This window comes from Miscanthus floridulus, chromosome 10 (genome assembly GCF_019320115.1).
Source record: "Miscanthus floridulus cultivar M001 chromosome 10, ASM1932011v1, whole genome shotgun sequence".
NCBI classification, from domain to species: Eukaryota; Viridiplantae; Streptophyta; class Magnoliopsida; order Poales; family Poaceae; genus Miscanthus; species Miscanthus floridulus.
Genome location: NC_089589.1, coordinates 69,384,590 through 69,406,102, shown reverse-complemented (window position 1 = coordinate 69,406,102; position 21,513 = coordinate 69,384,590). Strand labels below are relative to the sequence as shown.

The 21,513-nt window shown below is 42.5% G+C and overlaps 2 non-coding genes and 1 pseudogene across 2 annotated transcripts; 1 reads left to right on the top strand and 2 right to left on the bottom strand.

Moving 5' to 3' along the window:
- The first annotated feature begins 4,543 nt into the window (after positions 1-4,543).
- Positions 4,544-4,616, top strand: TRNAN-GUU (transfer RNA asparagine (anticodon GUU)). The gene has a single exon. It is a non-coding gene; the product is annotated as a tRNA-Asn (tRNA).
- Positions 4,617-8,864: 4,248 nt separating this feature from the next.
- Positions 8,865-8,951, bottom strand: TRNAS-GGA (transfer RNA serine (anticodon GGA)). The gene has a single exon. It is a non-coding gene; the product is annotated as a tRNA-Ser (tRNA).
- Positions 8,952-14,483: 5,532 nt separating this feature from the next.
- Positions 14,484-17,120, bottom strand: LOC136488816 (GDSL esterase/lipase At5g41890-like; annotated as a pseudogene).
- Positions 17,121-21,513: the final 4,393 nt, after the last annotated feature.

Sequence of the window (21,513 nt, the reverse complement as noted above, 5' to 3'; positions counted from 1 at the left end):
CAAGCAGATTCGTCCCCACCTTGGCCGATATGTTCCATCATGGGTCTGTGAGTTCTACTCTTCACTTTGGATTGACCCGGGTTATAGGTTCATACACTTTGCATTCAGAGGCCATGACTACAGGCTGCAGAGCTCAAGGGTCAGAGAGATTCTCAGGATTCTAGAGTCACCCATTTGGCTTCATGAGGTTTGCTATGGTCAGACAGAGCCTCCTAGACGTCCTCACGGCGGTCTTGTGCCTCCCACAGATCTTGTCCAACCATGCTTCATAGAGCCTTTCGGCGAAGGGTCGAGCTAGACACCTAGAGACCTTACTCCTACAGCTAGGTTGCTTGATGCTATCATGAGGAGGACTTTGCTCCCAAGGATGGGTTATTGTGAGGGGTTGACTTGCATCCATTTGTGGCTAGTGAACTCTCTGATACAGCAGACCTGTTTTTGATATTTGGGATGTCATTCATTCAGAGATGGAGGACACTCTTATAGAGGGGTTTAAAGGCCATCGTCAGTTGCCCTATGCTCACTAGATCACATTCTTGATTCGCAAGGCACTTACAGTGAAGTCTTCAGAGACTATGGCAGAGTATATTGGTACTACTATTGAGTTTCCTCCATACAACATGACCTAGATGCTCCATCATAGCAGTGCAAGGACACCTTGCCAGCCACGCCATCACCCATAGGTTCCAGAGACAGTAGCCCAGCAGGATGAGATCATCAGGGGCGTTGCAGCGACAGAGGAGGAGCAGCTAGATGCTCAACAGGAGGGTATGGTCAAGAGTGACCTTAGTGAAAATTCTGATGATTATCAGGCTATTCCTTAGATGCCTCCACGACCACATGACAGAGAGGCCAGTGGCTCCAGCTCAGCTCCATAGCCGCCGTAGACAGACCCCACTCTTCTAGCTATTCTTGAGCGGATGAGGCAAGATCAGGCATGCCTGGCCTAGGAGACCGTAGCTACACTAGCATAGGTTCAGGTCAGACAGGATGAGTTCCAAAGATAGCAGCAGGTCATACAACAATAGCAGCAGGCCATGCAGCAGCAACAGCTCCTGATGCAGCAACAGTTACTTGGATTTATGTAGCATGTTGTCACTACTATTGGGGTTGCTCCTCCACCATCTACACCTCAGCTCGGCCAGCCTACCACCACATTAGTGACTCTAGTTGTACAACCCAGTGGGCTTTAGAGTCAAGGACAATCAGCTACATAGTTTGCTTCACCGATAGAGTAGGTGTCCTAGTGGTTTGCTTCGCTAGTGATAGCCCAGGGTCCTCACTTCACACCTATTATTATGGGATTCACACCGGCTCAAAGTTCGTCGGTGCTTGTGACTGACACCCCAGTTTCTAGGAGCCTTGATGCTACTTTTAGCGAGCTGATAGGGCAGCCTACACCGCTAGAGTTGCGAGTCCCTATACCTACCACTGTTGCTCTAGTTACTAGGACTATAGAGACGCTCCCTTCATCTATTGCATCATCAGAGCCACCTACTTTAGTGATACCTATAGAGTCACAGGCTACGCCAGTCCCAGAGCAAACCTAGACCACTTTAGCTTCACTTCCAGCGATAGAGGGTCAGACAGCTCAAAGCTCTAGATCAGAGGATGATGCTACATAGTTTCAGATCACTCACTGCACCTCAGCGCCCGACTCATCTGCTCCTGCCCCGTCGACATACCCTTAGGTTTTGGTGCTTGACACCAAAGGGGGAGAGGGATCAAGTATGTTAGATCTAGGGGGAGCGATATATCTAGGGGAGCTTATGATTTATTACTTTTGGATTTTTATGTGTGATACATTGTTATGCATTCACGTTTACTTTCATGCATTGAACTACATATGCGTGATTGTGATACTTATGTGATATGTGACATGTGTGCTCTCAACTTTGATCTATATATATGTCATGTCACTTCATTATGCTCATATGCTTTGCTTCCACATTTTACTCTAATTCAAATGAGCGTTATTTCCTGTACTCATGCTTATTTCATATCTATTGAGTACACCATGTTGGCTTGGGTCATATAAGCATGTCTAACTCCTTTGCTCTTATTGTCAAAAGCTTATATGAATCAAGCATGTTGAAAACCTCATCTCTTACACATACTCGAGGTTGTATTGTCATCAATCACCAAAAAGGGGAAGATTGAAAGCATCTAGGCCCCTAGTTGGGTTTCGGTGACTAATGACAATACGAGATTACTATGACTAACATGTGTTTTGCAGAGGCAATTAAGTTAGGTCATGGTAATGGCAATTGATTGGGCAATCATGGTTGTAATGCCCCTACTATGGATATCATTTTGGTTTTCAAAGGATGGATGACAAGGTTAAGGATGGACTAGTTCTAAGTGTCGTTTGGTGTTGAAGAGACACTTAGAGTAGTTTAGGACTTCATTTTTCCTTTGGTCATACTATTAAAGGGGGTATGGACTAGTAGCTTGACCTAGGTGAGTCTAGTGGGTTAGGTGCGGTGCACACTTGTCAAATCTAGCACTAGGTAGCTCCGGAGTAGCCCTAAGATCAATTGGAGCAAACTACATTCACATATGATTTTGAGTTGGAAGTGAATGGAGGGTCAAATGACTGATCGGATGTTGGTCTGGTTGTGACCGAACGCTGAAGCATGAGTTAGGTCAGTTCATTTGATCAACTGGAGTCATCTGGTTGTGATCGGACGCTGAGTGAAAAGTGACTGAACACTAGGTGCCAGAGTTCAGTCAACTCCTAGAAAGGTTCTAGAGAGGGAAAATCCTGATTGAACACGTCCGGTCAGTGCTGACTAGACGTAGGTCAGGATCCGGTTACTGACCAGACGCTGAACAGCAAAGTGATCGGACTCTGGGTGCCAGCGTCCGGTCAACATCAATAAGGTTCTAGAGAGCAGTTGTCATGACCAGACGCATTCGGTCAGTGCTGACCAGACGCAAGTCAGAGTTTGGTCACAACTTAATGGCTCTGTGGCGGGGATAACTAACCGAAGAGTCCGATCACCCTACAGAGTGCTGACTCAACCTCCTAATAGTTCATTTTGAATGAGAGGGTATAAATACTTTCTCTATTCATCCAAGGGAGGTCTCTTGCCCATTTGTTCAACTATGAAACACCCTTGAGAGTGCTATGGAGCGCAAGAGCCTAGTGAGGTGATTGAGATGTGAGAATCCAAGATTAAGGCCTCATTAGTGCAAGGAGAGTAGCAAGTGTGCATCCACCCTTCTCATTAGGTTTGTTGTGGTCAAGTGAGAGTTTGTGCTTGTTACTCTTGGTGATCTCCATCACCTAGATGGCTTGGTGGTGATTAGGAGTTTGGTGATCATCCGACGGAGCTTGTGGATGACCCAACTCAAGTTAGTGAGCGGTTGTGGGCAATTCACCACGACGGAGTGTCAAAGAATCAGCTCAGTACAGAGCACTTGATCCTTGCGCTGAATCAAGGGGAGCTACACCCTTGCATAGGTGCTCCAACGAGGACTAGTGGGGAGTGGCGATTCTCCGATACCTCGCCAAAACATCGCCGCGTTCCTTCTCCTCTCTTTACTTTAAGCATTTACATTTGACCAATTCATTTCTTGTCTTTACATTCTTAGAATTGTCATGCTAGAGTAGGATTGGAACCTAGGGTGCTAAACTTTTGTGTGGTAGATCAATAGGAACACATTCTAGGCACAAGGGGTGAAGTGGGATAAGTGTAGGGTTTAATTATTACAAAGAATTTTAGAATTAGCCCAATTCACCCCCCTCTTGGGCATCTTGATCCTTTCTTTGCTGATCGTAGTGTTCAAAAATGACACGAAGCTGGATACGAGTAGATGTTGTTGGTCGAAAACGTCTTTCATGCACAATGAAATAGAATGGTCTCGCTCGATGCATCATTTTATGATGTGTATCTTCATATTAAGAGTTCTTAAAAGAACTCAACTCAAAGCCCAACCGTCAAAAGGATGCTACAATGTTCAAAATTCTCAACTTAACACTGCCCCCTTACTTCCTTCGTGACCTCCCACTACTTCATCTACTAAAATGATTAGGTAGATCTCCTTTTTTCTAGCATAAAACCTGCTGATGATCCTTAGGCTATAGAGCATGGAGCAGATAGAGAGATGAAAGGACCAATTTCTCCTACTTGCTTGATCGAAATCTATTTACATTTAGAATAGCTGAACTTCTTAAGAGCTACACTTAGTAGTTGAAACTCGGAGAGATAGAGAGAGTCATCTCTCTCATACTTGCCAATTCCCTTGCTGATCAGCAAGGAAATTGGCAAGAACCAACCTTAGTTGCCCCTCGGTAGAGTGAGTCTACTTAGCGAACTGGCAGGACGCAGAGATCGATTGATCAATATGCATATTGAGAGTTGATGGTTGACTGCCGCCCCCCTTATCTTGTCCTAGCGGCTCCCCAGCTAGGGAGGCAAAGGGGATTGCTATCGTCACCCTTTCTCCCGTTGTATGTGAAAGAGAAAAAGTGACGAACTTTTTTTCTTTTTGGTTGGTTGGTCCAAAGAACGAGAGTCAGCTTCCTTAAGTCCATTCTTCCTCAGTAGCTCAGTGGTAGAGCGGTCGGTTGTTAACTGACTGGTCAGTAGGTTTGAATCCTACTTGGGGAGATTTGATTCATTCTGAATTCAAATTGATAGTTATTGCTTTTCTGACTAGCGACCCCTATCCTTCTCCTTTTCTTTTCTAAAGACACAGCAGAATCATCAAACAGGACATCAAAAGTGGGAAGTTGATTGTAGGATTTCTATTCCTCACTCTTGTATAGGTGAACTTGGTTCGTTCAATGAAAAGGGATAAGAAGGATCCACTAGGAATGAATGGGAAGACTGGGGTAGTATCTTCATTAGCCGGAAGGAATTAGTCTCCACTAGCGTAATTCAAAGAACGAATAAGAAAAGGCATCACTGTTTAGGTAGGAGGATGGATGGATGTGGTCCAATGGTTAAAGCTCTGCCAGCTTCTTGTAGACTGGTAGTCTCTGAGAGGAACCTTAATCCCCCGAGGGGAGGTCGGGTGGGATGGTATACTTTTGTTTTGCCACAAGTGGGAACTCAGTCCTTGGTAAGACACAAGGGGAAGGAAGATCTTCACTCATTCATTAAGTGCCTACGGTGAGACACAACCCACAACAAACGAAGGGGGTGGAGGGAGACCGAAGAAGGAATAATTGTCTAGAATGCTACACTAGGATTAGCAGCTCCTAGTGAAGACAAAATGAGTCGAGCAGGAAGAGGAAGATCGTGCGGGGAAAACGGGGTTTGAACCCATGACTTCTAGCATGACAGACCAGCACTCTAACCAACTGAGCTAGTTCCCCCTTTCGTAACTACTATCAATTCAACAGTCACCTACCGGTTACCTTTGTAACTATACCAAAACCAAAGTAGATGTACAACTAAATGCCCTTCACCTTTAGTACCCTTTTTCTTTTGAAGACAGTAGAAAGAAATGGCTCTGCTCGCTTAGACTCGGGGCTCCATGCTCTATCAGCTATTAGTTAGTTGGTACTATGCGTGACTTCAGTTGACAAAAGCGAACAAGATAGCGCTAGCGCCCGTGGTTTCATTTGTTTGCCTTCTAAAAGGCCTACTGACCTACCGATGAAAAGCTGGTTACAAAATAAATAGTAAGATGTAGGTAGTGCAAAAGTACCAAAACAACGGATGCCTACATCCCACTACGTTTGGGTTCCCCCTTCCTATGAACCTTGAGTCAGAGGTCTTACCTTGAGTCAATAGGTAGGGTCAACTATACCAAAGTGGAAGGGCCACTATCTAATCTATTAGGGGGCTGGTTTGAACTATTGATTTACTGAATCGAGTGAAGCTATGTTGCGTAACAAGACTATAGGTCGCCAAGGCCTAGAAGTACAAGTGGTCGCCCTAATGACCACTCTCAAACTCACTACTTGAGTGACAAAAGTCACTTAGCTTCTTTAATAGGGCTTTCCTTTCAGTTACTCTAGGGCCCCAGGAAGAGGAAGAAGGAGATAGAGCAAAGGGTCTCCTCTTTCTATCCGCTCTTCCTGGCATGTAGAGATCCGATTGGGCATATAGTTTAATTGGTTGAAACATACCGCTCATAATGGTGATATTGTAGGTTCGAGCCCTACTAAGCCCATCTGACCTGCTTAATCAATGACTCCGGTAGTCACCTGAACCACTCTCTCGGATAGCCCACAGCCTCTCTTCTAGATGCAAAAGAAGATTCGATCAATGTACAAGGTTTGCCTTCTTGTGAGAAGGAGGGAATTGTATTCTCAGTGCAAAAGGAGTCTTTGAGAAGGTTTAGTGAGTCTGAAGAGAGAGAAGATCAGTAGAGCAGTTCGGCAGCAATTCGGGGGTCAACTTTGGGATTTGCCTGATCGACCCCTACCAGTGTATTAATATACAAAAATGAAGATTGACATTCGTATGTACAATTTATTGGTTCTTCCTCCCGAATTGAGACCCATTGTTTATAGGTCTGGGGATAAAGTAGTGACTTTGGATATTAATGAACTTTATAAGAGAGTTATCCGTCGAAAGAACCTTGCCTATCTATTAAAAAGAAGTGAATTAAGACCAGCAGATTTAGTAATGTGCCAGGAAAAATTGGTACAAGAAGTCATGGATACACTTCTTGATAGTGGGTCCTGCGGGCAACCGACGAGGGATGGTCACAATAAAGTATACAAATCACTTTCAGATGTAATTGAGGGTAAAGAGGGGAGGTTTCGCGAGACTCTGCATGGGAAACGGGTCGATTACTTGGGGCATTCTGTCATTGTTGTGGGGCCTTCGCTTTAATTACATCAATGTGGATTACCTCTAGAGATAGCAATAAAGCTTTTTTAGCTATTTGTAATTCGCGATTTAATCATGAAACATGCTACTTCTAATGTCTGGATTGCTAAACAGGAAAATTTGGGAAAAAGGAACCCATTGTATGGGAAATACTTCAAGAAGTTATGCGGGGACATCCTGTTGAACAGAGCACCTACCCTGCATAGATTAGGCATACAGGCCTTCCAACACACTTTAGTAGAGGGACGTACTATTTGTTTACATCCATTAGTGTGTAAGGGTTTCAATGCGGACTTTGATGGGGATCAAATGGCTGTTCACCTACCTTTATCCTTGGAAGCTCAGGCGGAAGCTTGTTTACTTATGTTTTCTCATACTCCTGTCTCCCGCTATTGGAGATCCTATTTGCGTGCCAACCCAAGACATGCTTATCGGACTTTATGTATTAACGATTGGAAATCGTCGAGGTATTTGTGCAAATAGATATAATAGTTGCAGAAACTCTCCAAATAAAAAAAAATAAACTACAATAATAACAATTATTATAAGTATACGAAAGATAAAGAACCCCATTTTTCTAGTTCCTATGATGCACTAGGAGCTTATAGACAGAAACGAATCAGTTTAAATAGTCCCTTGTGGCTCCGATGCAAACTAGATCAACGCATCGTTGGGTCAAGAGAAGTTCCGATTGAAGTTCAATATGAATCTTTTGGGACTTATCATGAGATTTATGCCCACTATCTAGTAGTGGGAAATAGAAAAAAAGAAATCCATTCTATATACATTCGAACCACTCTTGATCATATTTCTTTTTATAGAGAAATAGAGGAAGCCATACAAGGATTTAGTTGGGCCTATTCATACACTATCTAAACAAGGAAGTTAAATTCAGCGATGCCCCTTTCGGGGGGCATTCCGATTTCGCTAGTACCATCTTTTTTGCCACGCAAATCTAGATTGAGATTAAGGAAAGGGAGTAAATTAAGTTTTTGAATCACTGACTCAGGCCGATTGTGGAATCCTACTCAGCCAAAAAAGGTGGTACTTATGTATGGCAGAACGGGCCAACCTCCTTTCATAATAAAGAGATAGACAGAACTGCTATGAAACGGCTTATTAGCAGATTAATAGATCATTTCGGAATGGGATATACATCCCATATACTGGATCAAATAAAGACTCTGGGCTTCCATCAAGCCACTACTACATCGATTTCTTTAGGAATCGAGGATCTTTTAACAATACCCTCTAAAGGATGGTTAGTCCAAGACGCGGAACAACAGAGTTTTCTTTTGGAGAAACACTATTATTATGGAGCTGTACACGCGGTAGAAAAATTACGCCAATCCGTTGAGATATGGTATGCTACAAGTGAATATTTGAAACAAGAAATGAATTCAAATTTTTGAATAATGGATCCTTCTAATCCAGTCTATCTAATGTCTTTTTCAGGAGCTAGAGGAACTCAAGTACACCAATTAGTAGTTATGAGAGGGTTAATGGCGGATCCTCAAGGACAAATGATTGATTTACCTATTCAAAGCAATTTACATGAGGGACTTTCTTTGACAGAATATATAATTTCCTGCTATGGAGCCTGAAAAGGGGTTGTAGATACTGCTGTATGAACAACGGATGCTGGCTATCTACACGTGGACTTGTTGAAGTAGTTCAACATATTATTGTGTGTAGAAGAGATTGTGGTACTATCCAAGGTATTTATGTGAGTCCTCAAAATGGGATGATGGAAAAACTTTTTGTCCAAACACTAATTGGTCGTGTATTAGCAGACGATATATATATTGGTTCACGATGCATTGCTTCTCGAAATCAAGATATTGGAATTAGGATTAGTCAATTGATTCATAACTACCTTTCTAGCAAAACCAATATATTATATTAGAACCCCCTTTACTTGCCAGAGCATATCTTAGATCTATCAATTATGTTATGGGCGGAGTCCCACTCATGGGGATCTGGTCGAATTGGGGGAAGTTGTAGGTATTATTGCGGAAATCTATTTGATTTGATACATTGTGGTCGGTAACGTTGGTGAATTAACAGAAACAGAAAGAGAGGGATTCGAACCCTCGGTAAACAAAAGCCTACATAGCAGTTCCAATGCTACGCCTTGAACCACTCGGCCATCTCTCCTACATAATCTTATTATTGACCAAAAACTGAGTGAATAGCGAGTTTTCGTATCCCTGCAAGTATAGGTACAACCGATCATAGGTTCCATAGGGAGTTTGACTTCCTTTCCAATTTCATATTTCTCAACAACAACTTCTCTCATCCCCACGGATCTATTCCAAATTCTAGAATCGTCCCATGTTTCTATTTCGATTGTATGGCGTATACACGTTCTGCAAACAAAACGTATGGTTACTTTACTCTATTTTCTCATGGCTTGTTAAACCTTTCTTTTTTCTCTTTGGATCATAACCAAGTCAAAACTTCTCGAGTTATCAGAATCCATGGTCAAATTCAGTCCTTGGTTATTCAAGTTAGATGAAATAGTAATAGTTTGGCTCATTGGTATACTACAAAATCCAATCTGATTCAAATATTTCAATTCTCTCCTTGTCGGGACAATTTGAGCAGAAAGCCGATATCTATTATCTATTTTTTAGAATCGAATTAGTCTGTTTTTTTGCTATTTCGTACTGTATAATTCCATTGTTTATGGGATCATTTTCCCCGAGGGTTTCCAATCAATGGGGGCGTAGTATAGGTAGTTAGAGAGGCTCCCCTAGCTTGAATTCTTTTTACCCATTCTTAGAGAGTGATAGGTTTGATTTTTCCGTACTGTAATAGAAGAGCTCAGAAGAAAGACCTAATTATGTAAAAACACGACCATTCAAGCTAAAGATCAGATGATCCGTAATAGGACTCTCATAGACTTGCCAGGAAATATAAAATTTGGAATTGGCTTTTGCGCTAGGCTCAAACTTGAGGGACAGAGCCTTTTATTTTGTTCGGGGAGTGGATTAAGAATGTTTTAGCCCCTCCCCTAATCTTTGATGTAGGAATGTCGCTATAAGACGAATAACCTTATTCCATGGTGAGTTTAGCTACCTCCAGAAAGTCAGTGTCTGAGTTATAGTCCGCGCAATCCATTCAAAGTCTGAGTTTCTAGAAAATTACTTCCTCACCAAGTAGTCTTATTGGCCCTCAAAAGGAGACAGCCGAGCTAAATGATCCATATGAGTCACTAGCTTGGAAGCCATTTGCCTTCAATGCAGTTTTAGAACTTTAAGTGTAAATATTTTCCCTTACAGGTTACTTGAAATAGACCTCATCTTCATAAACTTACTTTATAGCCGGCTGTCCAAAGAACTCCAATTGAAGATCGAAACTCGCTAGGACATTTCTCTGGCATGGTTCATATAGAAAAAGAGATATTCATGTTCCTCTGTAAGTAGAAAAAAGTTTGATGGTGTTTTGGGTAGAAATGAACAGGGCATTGATTGCTAAGTGGTGCTTTCGTTTCAAGGACCCCACTATCATAGGTCTTTGGAAGCAAATAATAAGAAAAATGTATAAAAGAAAAAAGATGTATTCACCATTATAAAATGGTGTTGTCTCTGAGAAACACAACATTGAGTTAGGCTGTAAATACTTCGTTGGAAATGTTTGGATATATTTTTATGGAATGATAGATGTTTATGTGACTGTACACTGGCACACCTATATCCAACTTTGTTTGCAGCTTGCTATGAATAGGAGATTACTGTGGCTAAAGCTCTGGAACATGATAGTTTGCATTTTCCTATTTGAGTACAGGACGTTGTTCAGAGTGTTGGGCAGCATTGTGGAGAGATCACCCACAATTTGATTGTGATGTAGCTTTATGATATCTCCTCAAGGTATAGGGGCTTGCTTCTTACTAAAGGAATGGGGGAAACTGATTTCTTGAAAAAGCATAGAAAAAGAGTGATCCACAGACTTACTAATGTTCTCTGGCTAGGCCCAGGATTCATCTCCCCCAATCCCAATACGTGCTACTTCTGATAAGTCATGGTGCCGTGGTGGGTGAACAACTCTCCAAACATTCAGGAGCTCCTCTTACAACCAAGCCAGGCCTATGTGAACTATCCAGGTATAGCTTTCTTTGTATTCCATGAGTGTCTCCCATGGGGTAACTCTATAATCTTCCAAGGTAAAAGAGCACCTGACCAATTCGAAACAAAAATAAAAAGGAACATAGTTCCAATAAAGGGAACCCAGGGACCATATTCTTCTCGAATCTGAGTTTTGCTCAAGTCTTGAATAAACTCAAGGACATATTCGAAGAAATTCTAACCATCGGGCAGGATGGTTTGTGGATTCCGAATAGCTATGATAACTGAACCTAGCAAAATAGTAATTACGACCCAAGAAGTGATGAGTACTTGGGCATGAATTTGGAAGCCTCCTATTTACCAATAGAAGTGTTGGCCTACTTCTACACCCGATATATCATATAACCCCTTGAGTGTTTTAATGGAACATGGTGTAATATTCATATTGTCCTCTGATAAAAATTGAACTTCAAAAAAGGAATTCTTTTGATTCAAGCATCTCTTTCTCAACTCAGCAACTTGAAGTATTAATCTTATATTCAATATACCAAGAAGTCACATCAGAAACATAATATATATCAATACCCTCTAATATATATCAATATTCTCCTTCTTTTATCTATGCAAAACAAAAAAATAATAGTAATTAACCCTATAAATCTACGCAGTTGCTCAAGAATTAACTATTCTTCATAATCAACGATTTCCTATATAGAGAAAATGGCCCTCAGAAATTGCAAATACTAATTTGTTAAGAATTAATCGAATTGAAGTAATAGTGTCATCATTGGTAGGAATCCATATATTCGCAAGATCTGGGTCACAATTTGTATCGACTAAAGAAATAGTAGGAATCCCCAAAATGGCACATTCCCAAAGAGCTATATACTCTTTTTGCTGATCAAGGATGATCACAATGTCAGGCAACCTCGTCATATATTTGATCCCGCCGAGATATCTTTGCAAGGTAGATAGTTTTCTCTTTAAGATTGCCGCATCTCTTTTTGGGAGATGGTGGAATTTCCCCATTTTTTCTTCTGCTCTTAAGTTTCTAAATTGAGAAAGTCTAGTTTTGGTAATGGACCAATTCGTTAACATACCATTGAACCACTTTTTATTAACATAATGACAATGAGACCTTATTGCAGCTGATGCTACTAAATTCGCTGCTCTTTTTTTGGTACCAACAATTAAGAAGCTTTTTCCCTGACTTGCTGCATCAAAAACTAAATCACAAGCTTCTAATAAAAAACGAGCTGTTCTAGCAAGATTTGTAATATGAGTACCTTTACGCTTTGCCGAGATGTAAGGGGCCATTTTGGGATTCCATTTCTTAATACCATGACCAAAATGAACCCCGCTTCAATCATCTCTTTCAAATTGATGTTCCAATATCTTATTGTCATTTTTTCCACACTTCCTTTTTCTTTTTTCTTTTTTCTTTTTTCATCTTACCATTACGGAATTAATTTCTTTTTGAAGATTAAGAAAGAGCTGAAATAGCTTGAAATAAATAATAATTGTTCCGATGGAACCTTCTACTCATAATTGACCATTCATACAAGGTATAAACATAGCCTTAATGAATTAACTGACTTCTTTTACTTATTAAAATACAATGAAAATTCAAATACAAAATAGAAAATCAGACCTGTTAGCATTCTAAGGTCAAAAGTATAGTTTAAATTAAAGTAAAAAAATTGCTTTATGTATACTTAAATCATATAAATAGGGGTAAACGGGGTCTCTGATGTTTCATAGAAATTGTTTGTTACGTCAGAATCAGAAGAAACTAATTCTGTATGGAGAAACCAAATATCTCTCATTTCCGAACGCGAATAGATTTTTTTTTTGAATTTCGAAATAAAGGTTCTTGTCTTGTGGGGAACGATGCACAAATTTTTGGAATCCGGTACCAACAGGTATAATCCCCCCCAGAACTACAATTTCTTTCAGGCCTTTCAACCAATCAATACGACCTCGTAGGGCAGCTTTTGCTAAAACTCGAGCAGTTTCTTGAAAACTTGCTTCAGATATGAAACTTTGGGTATTCAGGGAAGCCCTTGTTATTCCCAATAAGATTGCCCGATAATAGATCGATTCATCTAAAGCCCGCCCTGCTCGTTCCGCTCGCAATAGTCCTATTAATTCCCCTAGGTAAAAAAACATTAGACATTCCATCTTCGAAAACCCTTACTTTTGATGTTACTTGGCGTATAATAATCTCTATATGTCTATTATGGATATGTACCCCTTGGGATCGATAAACCTTTTGGATCTTATTAACCAAAGAGATACGACTTTGGGCTATGGTTAGCTCAGCTCCAATCAAGAATCCCCAGGGAACCCCAAGAATTCTTGGTATACGTTCATTCCAATCCTCAATTCTCCTTTCGAGATTCGGCGATAGTGAATCAATTGCAACGCGCTTCGAAGATTTGTTCTACTTTTGGAAGACCTTGCGTTATATCACTGGATCCCGATTTTTCATATATAAACGTAACTAACCTATCTCCTTTGTAAAGGATTTTTCCATAATGACCATGAACAGTTGCTCCTATAGTGGCCAAATAAGGCTTAGCTGCTCTTAGAACAAAGGAGTCCATATTAACAATGCAAATTTGACCAGATTTTTTTATGTGTGATTTAAATAGACATAAATTTTCACAAATAAATTGTCCAAGGTGAATTATTGCCAATGTCTCTTCCCATGAGTCATGATGGAGAAAGTGCCAATTCAAATGGAATGGCTCCAACATAGGCGTAGTTGCTTCTTTCATCCAGCCCAGCACGCCATATAATCCCTTTTCCATGCCCGTGCTTTTACCTCTTTCTACGCCTAAGTTAATGTCGATCCAAAGGAAGCCATTTAGATCTGAGTTAAGGAAGGAAGTGAATTTAAGCAAGAGAGCGATAGGATAGATATAAAGCTTAGACCAATAGGCATCTTAGGAAAGCCGGTTTTTAGGGAAAAAAGTATATTAGTATACTACCTCTTGGAGTTTTAGTTGCTATCCATTCTGTTTGAGTGCCATATAGCTTTTCCTATTCAGTTCTAGCTTTTCCTATTCAGTTCTAGAACTAGTGGTTACAGCGAATGAGCAATCCTGTGTATATCCAAGGTAAAGGGCAAGAGACTCTGTCAATTCATCCAATGAGTAAGCAGGACAGTGAAGTTAGAAATCCTTTAAGTCCCTCTTGAATTTAAGTAAACTCCGGCCCTCAAATGTAAACAAGTTTTCAAGGGTAGGGGTAGCGTTTACTAGCCAGCAAGTAAGATAACAAAGCTCTTTTTTCAATAAGAAAAAGTAGTAGTTTTCCACAGGCGGTGGGGTCTCAATGGAGGAGAACTTTCCTGTTCATCCTACACTACAGCATAGGCAAGATCTCATCCTTCGGCGAATCTAGGGGCTCAGAAGAGTGTCACCAACGACGGTAAATCGGTGGGCCAAACCAAAGAAAGACTGTCTCTTTAACGACGTGGTCACGGGGATACGATCCGACAAGAGAGATGCTGAAGAATATGCCCTCCTCAAGGGGTCAAGCACTCGATCAGAACTAAATCATCCTGCGGCACTCACAGCATGAGCACATAGGGCAAGATAAAGAGAAGGATAAACGCTAAAGAGATCGTCAACTTCACCTTGGCATGCTTCCATCAGTGCCTCAAAACATTTGCTATTCTTATCTCTAGAAGGGTGCTTCTATTGTTGTAGTGTTTCTAGCGAAAGAGGATTTACAGTCCCACGCCAGCAGCCTGCCAGAACCATTAATACAGGGTTTGATCCACTGAACACTTGTTTTTATCTACGAAGAGTTGAGTTGCTACCTCGAGGTGTCGACTTAGCTATTTGCCGAGAAATAAGCACAGCCTGCCTTCTACCCATTATGTCGACGATTAGGTAGAGCTCTTACGGGGGCTAGGTTACCAGGATACGACCGTTCCGCAATAGAACATGGCACTAATGTATCCCCTAAGGTCCCAGCACCTTTTGATCAATACCGAAATCATAACATTTCTATATGATAATTTGAGATTGCTCTACCAGACCTGACTACCAAGATTGACCTCTCCATGCTCGTCATTTCTAGTGCTTGCACAACCTCCTGGCGCCTTATTTACTGACAATTCCCCGGGTGTAAGCCAGCACTTGCAAATGTCTTTTATTTCATTAAAAAACTCCGCTTTGTCGACATCGTCTTTTCCAAACATTCGAGGTCTTAGTTGCAAGTATGAGAAATGTTGGTTTTGGTTAATAAAAATGAAACATTCAGGACTGGATATTATTTGACAAATAAGCCTTTACTTAATTCACGCTCCGCCCTCAAAGTGCCAATTTAAAAGCGAACAGCTAGAAGCTCCCGCATCAGAAGCTAGAATTGACGCCACGGCATAAGGCATCGCCTCCATGCTATGTGCACACGGCCCCGAAGTGGAATGGCTAATTTGCACAATCTGGGAAGCCCGGCCTTCTCCCTCTCAGTTCCTCCGCAATCGACTTACCAGAAATCGTCGTGGCAACTCCACTTCAACCCCCCACTCTTTCCCGGTGCCTATACTTAGCCCTTTGAAAAGTCTTCCAGTACCTCCCGCGTGGCAGCCCGTCAGAAGCATGCCTCATAAGAATCTTTGTGGCGACGGTCGAAGCCTCCTCACTCAACTTCTGAATCAAACCACCTTCCGGCTTCGTACTACTACTACCTCCTAGGTCGTCGTTCTTTCCATTGCTTCGGGTTCCTTCCTCTGCTTCGGCGCTGCCAAACTCCTTCGTATTTACGTACACAAATTTGCTCTCTGGACCCATCTCCTGGTTCATCTTTTCGACCATCCTCTTCAATTTCTTGTTGTAACCTTCAGTGACTCGATTCGCGGATGCTGAACACTCCCCTGTAGGCATGAACTCCAGAGCACGAACGTACGGTATACAACCGAGTGGCCCGACGTCGGACACAACAAACTTTCGAGCACCCAGTTCATTTAGCCTCTTAATCGAGGGAAAGAAAATAGAGGTCAGCAGCAAACAAGAGCAAGCGACACAAAACTACTAGTAGGGATAAATTGGCAGAACCTTATGATAAAATGTCAGATTGGAAACCAACACAGTCCAGAAAGTATGAAGGATAAGGCTTCTCTCGTCCAAAGAACGGTACTGAAGGTGAAAGATACTCCAAAATGTCATTGGATCCTGCAGCTACAATGAAGAGCGCCGTCTTGAAGAAATCACTTGCTGCTTCCTCCTCCATGTTCTCCAGTATCTGAGCTCTGGTCTTTTCGAAGTAGCTGATTTGCTAGTCCTAGTGGAACTCTTCCAATCTACAAAGATGTTTCATAAGCAAGAAAGATTGGGGAAACTATCCATAACTGCTACTGCAATCAAGGAATTTGCATACATAAAAAGAACGGGTCTCATCAAATATGCCTAGAAGAACCAGAGGTATAGTTGAAGAGGTATAGTTGATCCCACTGTTCATCATTGCAGCACTTGAATTTGGAGTGGGTGGAGGAAATGATCTCTTCCCAAGGCTTCACCTGAAAGCGTACTGACTGGAAATGTGAAATCCGCTATGCAATCACAGTAACTCATGAAATCCGCACTTGACAGTACCAAGGATATCAGCAATTCTCATCCCATTTGCTTCCAGTTGGCTTGCCGCCAGAGAATGCGAAATAGAAAGCCTGTCTTCGAATGTGCTTAGCCTTTCCCGAGGATATTACCTTTTCTTTAATCCCCGGCTTAAACCCTTATTTCATTCCATTGCATGAATTCTGGACCCTATATATGCATTTTTCTAGCGCTAGGAATCGTATTTCTTTAATCCTGGGTATTGGGGTAGTCAAAGCAACAACTAGATAATCCAAAAGTGCTCTTCACCAGGAATCCATCCCCGGACCACTTGACTTGTACCTGGAACAGAGAATCAGCCAATGGAAAGCAAGGCTTGCAGTTAGATGTGGGAGATGCTCAAGACAGAGCGTGATGGCAAGAGTGGAGCGAATAATAACAGTTTTTTTAGCAGAAAAAACTACAGCATCCCTTGCCCAGAGCCGCAAACCATGTGCTTGGATCCGAAACCATGTGCTTTCATTCAATTGTTAGATCAGATCATTTTTTTAAGAAAATCCTTGCTTTTAGGAAAGTATCATACCAAGACGAAGAGGAATAAGGAAGGGCGAAGCATTGAGAAGAATGAAAGCCTAGTGATTGCAAGCAAGTTTGGAATTTGTTGTACCAGGCACGGGGAGCCTGTTTAAGGCCATAGAGCGCCTTTCTAAGTTTACAAACATGCTGTGGATAGGTTGGATCAGTCAAACCCGGTGGTTGAAGCATGTAAACCGGCTCTTCCAAGTCACCATGCAGAAAAGCATTATTGACATCCAATTGATGTAATGGCCAACCAAAAGATAAGGCAATGGTAAGTACAACACGTACTGATGTGGGTCGAACAACAGGGCTGAAAGTGTCTGTGAAATCTACTCCTTCCTCTTTGCTCCGCACCTTTGGCTACTAGCCGGGCTTTGAAGCGTTCTAACATCAGCTCTTCTTTATACTCGGTAAACCCATTTACTGCTCCCGATGTTGCCCGATTGTTCTTATACCACATTTCTAAGTTGCACGGGCGGGCTACCAACTCACATTTTGACGGATCTAGATTGTGGTTGTGTTTTGCGATATCATGAAGTGTTTCGTATATTGTCGTAAGTGGAAAAGGCGCGCAGCGTTCTCGATCAGATCTCTTCCTGGGTTTGTCTCCGCTTTTCTTGGGCTTCACTAGTAAATTCTTCGTTTCATTGCTTGTCTCGTCTACGCCTGACAAGATAAGGTCAGAGTGCAATCGGTGCGTGCTTGGCCCGGACGTTAATCTGGCAATAAGACGCAGTATGCTTTTCTCAAATGGTTTGGAGTAAGAGTGTATGGAAAGGCGCGGAGTTCGGAGTGGAATCGGCTACCTCAGTGCTTGCCTACATCTCATGTGAAAAAGAAACTCGCTAACGCTCGGGCTTCAACTCCAAACTTGTAGCACTGGTCAACGTACTATTCCTCTTGGCTCTACTACTCTCAAAGAGCATTCAACAAAGAAGATAGCTCTCTAGATCCTATATAGCTAGCTACTCAAGATATAAGTGAATTGTCTGTGCCGGACTTGCATAAGTAGAGCTGGGTCAGTTCAGGAATCTGCTTACGTTGTAGACTAGTGACTCGTTATCGTCAAGATGGTAAAGGCTGTCTTTTCTCGCTTCAAACCAGGGGCATAGTTTCTTCTTTAGGTAAGGCTCCTCTCTGGAAGAAAATTTCATTGGCTCACTAGATACCGAGGCTGGTCAAGGTTCACCCAAACACGCAAATCGTAAACATCAAAATCCCTCGAATAAGAAATTTAAGAAATGTGATAGCTCGGGCACTTTCTTCGTCAACATGGGAATCCGAAACAAAGACTAGCCTCTTCAACAAGGGAAGGCTATCTGCCTACATCCACTTACATGGGACTACCTCCTTCCAAACAAACACTCTGATCATCGGCTCAAAATCGATCTGTAGGCATAGGAGAATGAATCGGATAGGGCTACTACTTATTTTTAGGAGACTTACTTACGCGGTACACTTCCTTCCGTTCTCTTTCATCGGCGTTCTGGCTATCAAGTCAAAGGGTCTTTCGTGAGAAAAAAAGCTGCCAGATGGAGGCAGGCTTCTGAGAAATAGAAAGTCTCTTTTCGCTACTCCTTACTAATAAAAAAGTTAAGATCCTTACGCGTACTCTATTCGGGAAGAATGATCTTCGGTAAAAAGAGAAAGAAGTCTTCAATTAAGCTGTATTAATCCCAGCTTACTCTGGCATTGAATGGTTCCCCTAACCCTTCTTGATCTGACAGTATGAAAATCCCCTACATTAAGCATTTGGTTTTTATGTATCCCAGCTCTTGCCAGAATCTCCTTTGTTTTTCTTAACACTGTTGGCCCTCCTGTCAAACACCATTTCTCCCACTAGAGAAACTGAAAACTCCCCGACCCAAGAATCTAATAGAGTCACCTGAGACTCATCAACCGAAGAAGCAAAGGTGGTGACAGTGAAATAGGATCAGTCGAGCATATTCTAACCTCGGATTCTGAGTACGAAAGAAAGGGATTAAGGTGTATCCCGCCAAAACAAAAGACATACTGGGGATGCCGTTTCCTACTAATATCAAGGAATTGAGAGGCTACCCTCATTCAGCTTTCGCAGGCCCGGGCACTTTGGAGTTTTGCTTGGCTTTTCTAGTGCTTCAAAAAGCAAATCTGGTTCGTGTGGGGCTAATGGTACAGTGATGCAAAATGTCAAGGGCGCGCAGCGTGGGCATATTCTGAGGCAGTGAATGAGTCCGTTCAAGACTTCGATCCTATGCTTTCCTAATCTAGCGACTTTCGGATTATTCTTATTCCCGGTTGTGTGAAAAAAAGGAGCCCTTACTCATCTTAAACAAAAGGCTTAGCGCCCTCAACTTACCAATTTCACTATAGGCTGGCTCTTGGTGGAAAGGTTCAATTTCTGATTCTTTTCTTGGAGCTGCAGATGTAAAGAAGAATTGAATGCCGGCTATTGCTTGATCTTATCCCTAGTCTCTAGGCTGGCTGGCCATAAACAACCAACTACTGCATAAAGAACAGAAGGATAGGGCTGAAACGTGGCTAGAAATGCGGAAAGCAATCGATTGAATCCAACGTGAGTCAACAGCGGGGTCTATTAGTGCGTTACCGAGGGTGGTATCAAAGGCATAAAAGGGTTCGAAAGTCATAAGCCACGGCGACGCATCCATTTTCTTGCTAGATGCTGACCAATTGGTCATGAACATCGTAAGGCGTTGCTCTTCGCGAATCCCTGCCGTAGTATCAGCTACCCCTACTCGCTTAAAGCCCTTTACCGAAGAACTTCCACAATGGTTTCCCTTTGACATCTTGTAAGTCACAGCCTCCTTACCCAGCGAGTGAATGAACGAGCCAATAAACTGGTGATCGGTCCATTTACTATTTATTATAGTCTATGACGGAAGATCGTCTCTTTGCACATGAGATGCGTACTTTGTGGTTGGCCAGGATAAGCAAAGCCTACATCATCTAGGACTTGCCATTGAAAATAAACCTTTCTATTCGGTCATCAACAGCTCGGGTCCATTTAGCTTCGGTGACCAGATAGATCCATCATCTTCGAGGAGGAGGAAACATAAGTCCAATACGCGTTATGGAAGACTAGGGATTGCTAATCCGCCCACGCGGGAAGCCTTCTCCCTCTCAGGCTCAAGAGTCAAGATAGCCCGCCCTAAACAAGAAGCAGCTTATTCTTTCTACTATGGCGGATAAAGCAAACCAAAACGCGCAACGGCTTTCGCGCTAGTTGCTCCATCCGTTGCTTGTTTGGTTTCGATGCATAAATCAACCTCTCGTTCAGGCGGTAATCCTGGTAGAGTCTCATGGAAGACGTCGGTAAATTCTGACACCACTGGAATAGATGATAGGTTCTTGACCTCCGATTTCGTCTGCATGGCTGATACAAGGTAGGCGGTACAACCTGACTCGATTAGATGCTGTGCCTGTAAAGCTGAGATTGTCGTGATTCGATCACCAACTTGTCTGAATTGCAATGAAAATGGCTTAGTCCCCGGTTTCTGGAATGTCACCTTCCTGCGAATCAATCGTGGCATGATGCATAGTCAACCATTCCAAGCCCAGCATCATATCGTCCTGCTTTTGCAACTATTGGGTCTACTCTTAGCTCTCGTCCTGCAATCTGTATCTTAAGGTATGAACACCTCAATTCCTGAATGAAGAATTCAAAGGTGGGTGTTCCGATCAACATTGTTTTTCCACTCTCTATTGTCGCCAGCCCACATCTTTTGACCCAAGCTTTAGATGATACTGAGTGACTGCATCCAGTATCAATCAGTACGTAAGCAAAGCACCCAGAAATATTGAAGATACCTGCTATCAGTTCTGTGGCCACGGTAGTGTCATCTGTCTGATCTAGTCTGTCGATTGGTCCCCCAGCCTCGCTGTGATGTGCCTGAACTGTGACTCGCGCGCCTCCTCTGCCTCCAAATCTCACGTCCCGCTGAGAGATGGGACCTCCACGACCTCTCGGCTGTTGTGTACCGCCACCTCTCGCCACTACTCCCTGTGTCATCGGTTTGGTTCGGTCTCCAAGCATGAGTTTTGAATTTGGCTTGGGACACTCCCTAGCGAAATGACCGAGCCCACCACAATTGTAACAAGTGCCATTCTTCCTGTAGCAAGTTGACTCATGATGTCTCCCTTGACAATATCGACACCAAACCTTCTCGTAATTCACAACGCCAGAATTTTGCTTAGCTGGATTTGCTGATGGCGGGGAATTCATTGACTGACTTGGCCTTGATTGATGATCCATCAACTCGTGGCTTTACATTGAGAACAAAGCTTTGCTGACCCTTGCTAGGCTCATATGACTCCACTCGTAGCGCATGTGCCATCAGATCCACTAGTCTCACTCAGGAAGGTCGATTATTTGTGTAAATCTGGGATGAAGCCCTTCCAGATATTGCCGTCGCAAGCGGAAGTCATCTGCCACAATGTCGGGAGCATACCTCATCAAGTTGTCGCATTTCATATTGTAGTCCTGAACAGTACCACTCCCTTGTTTTAGGC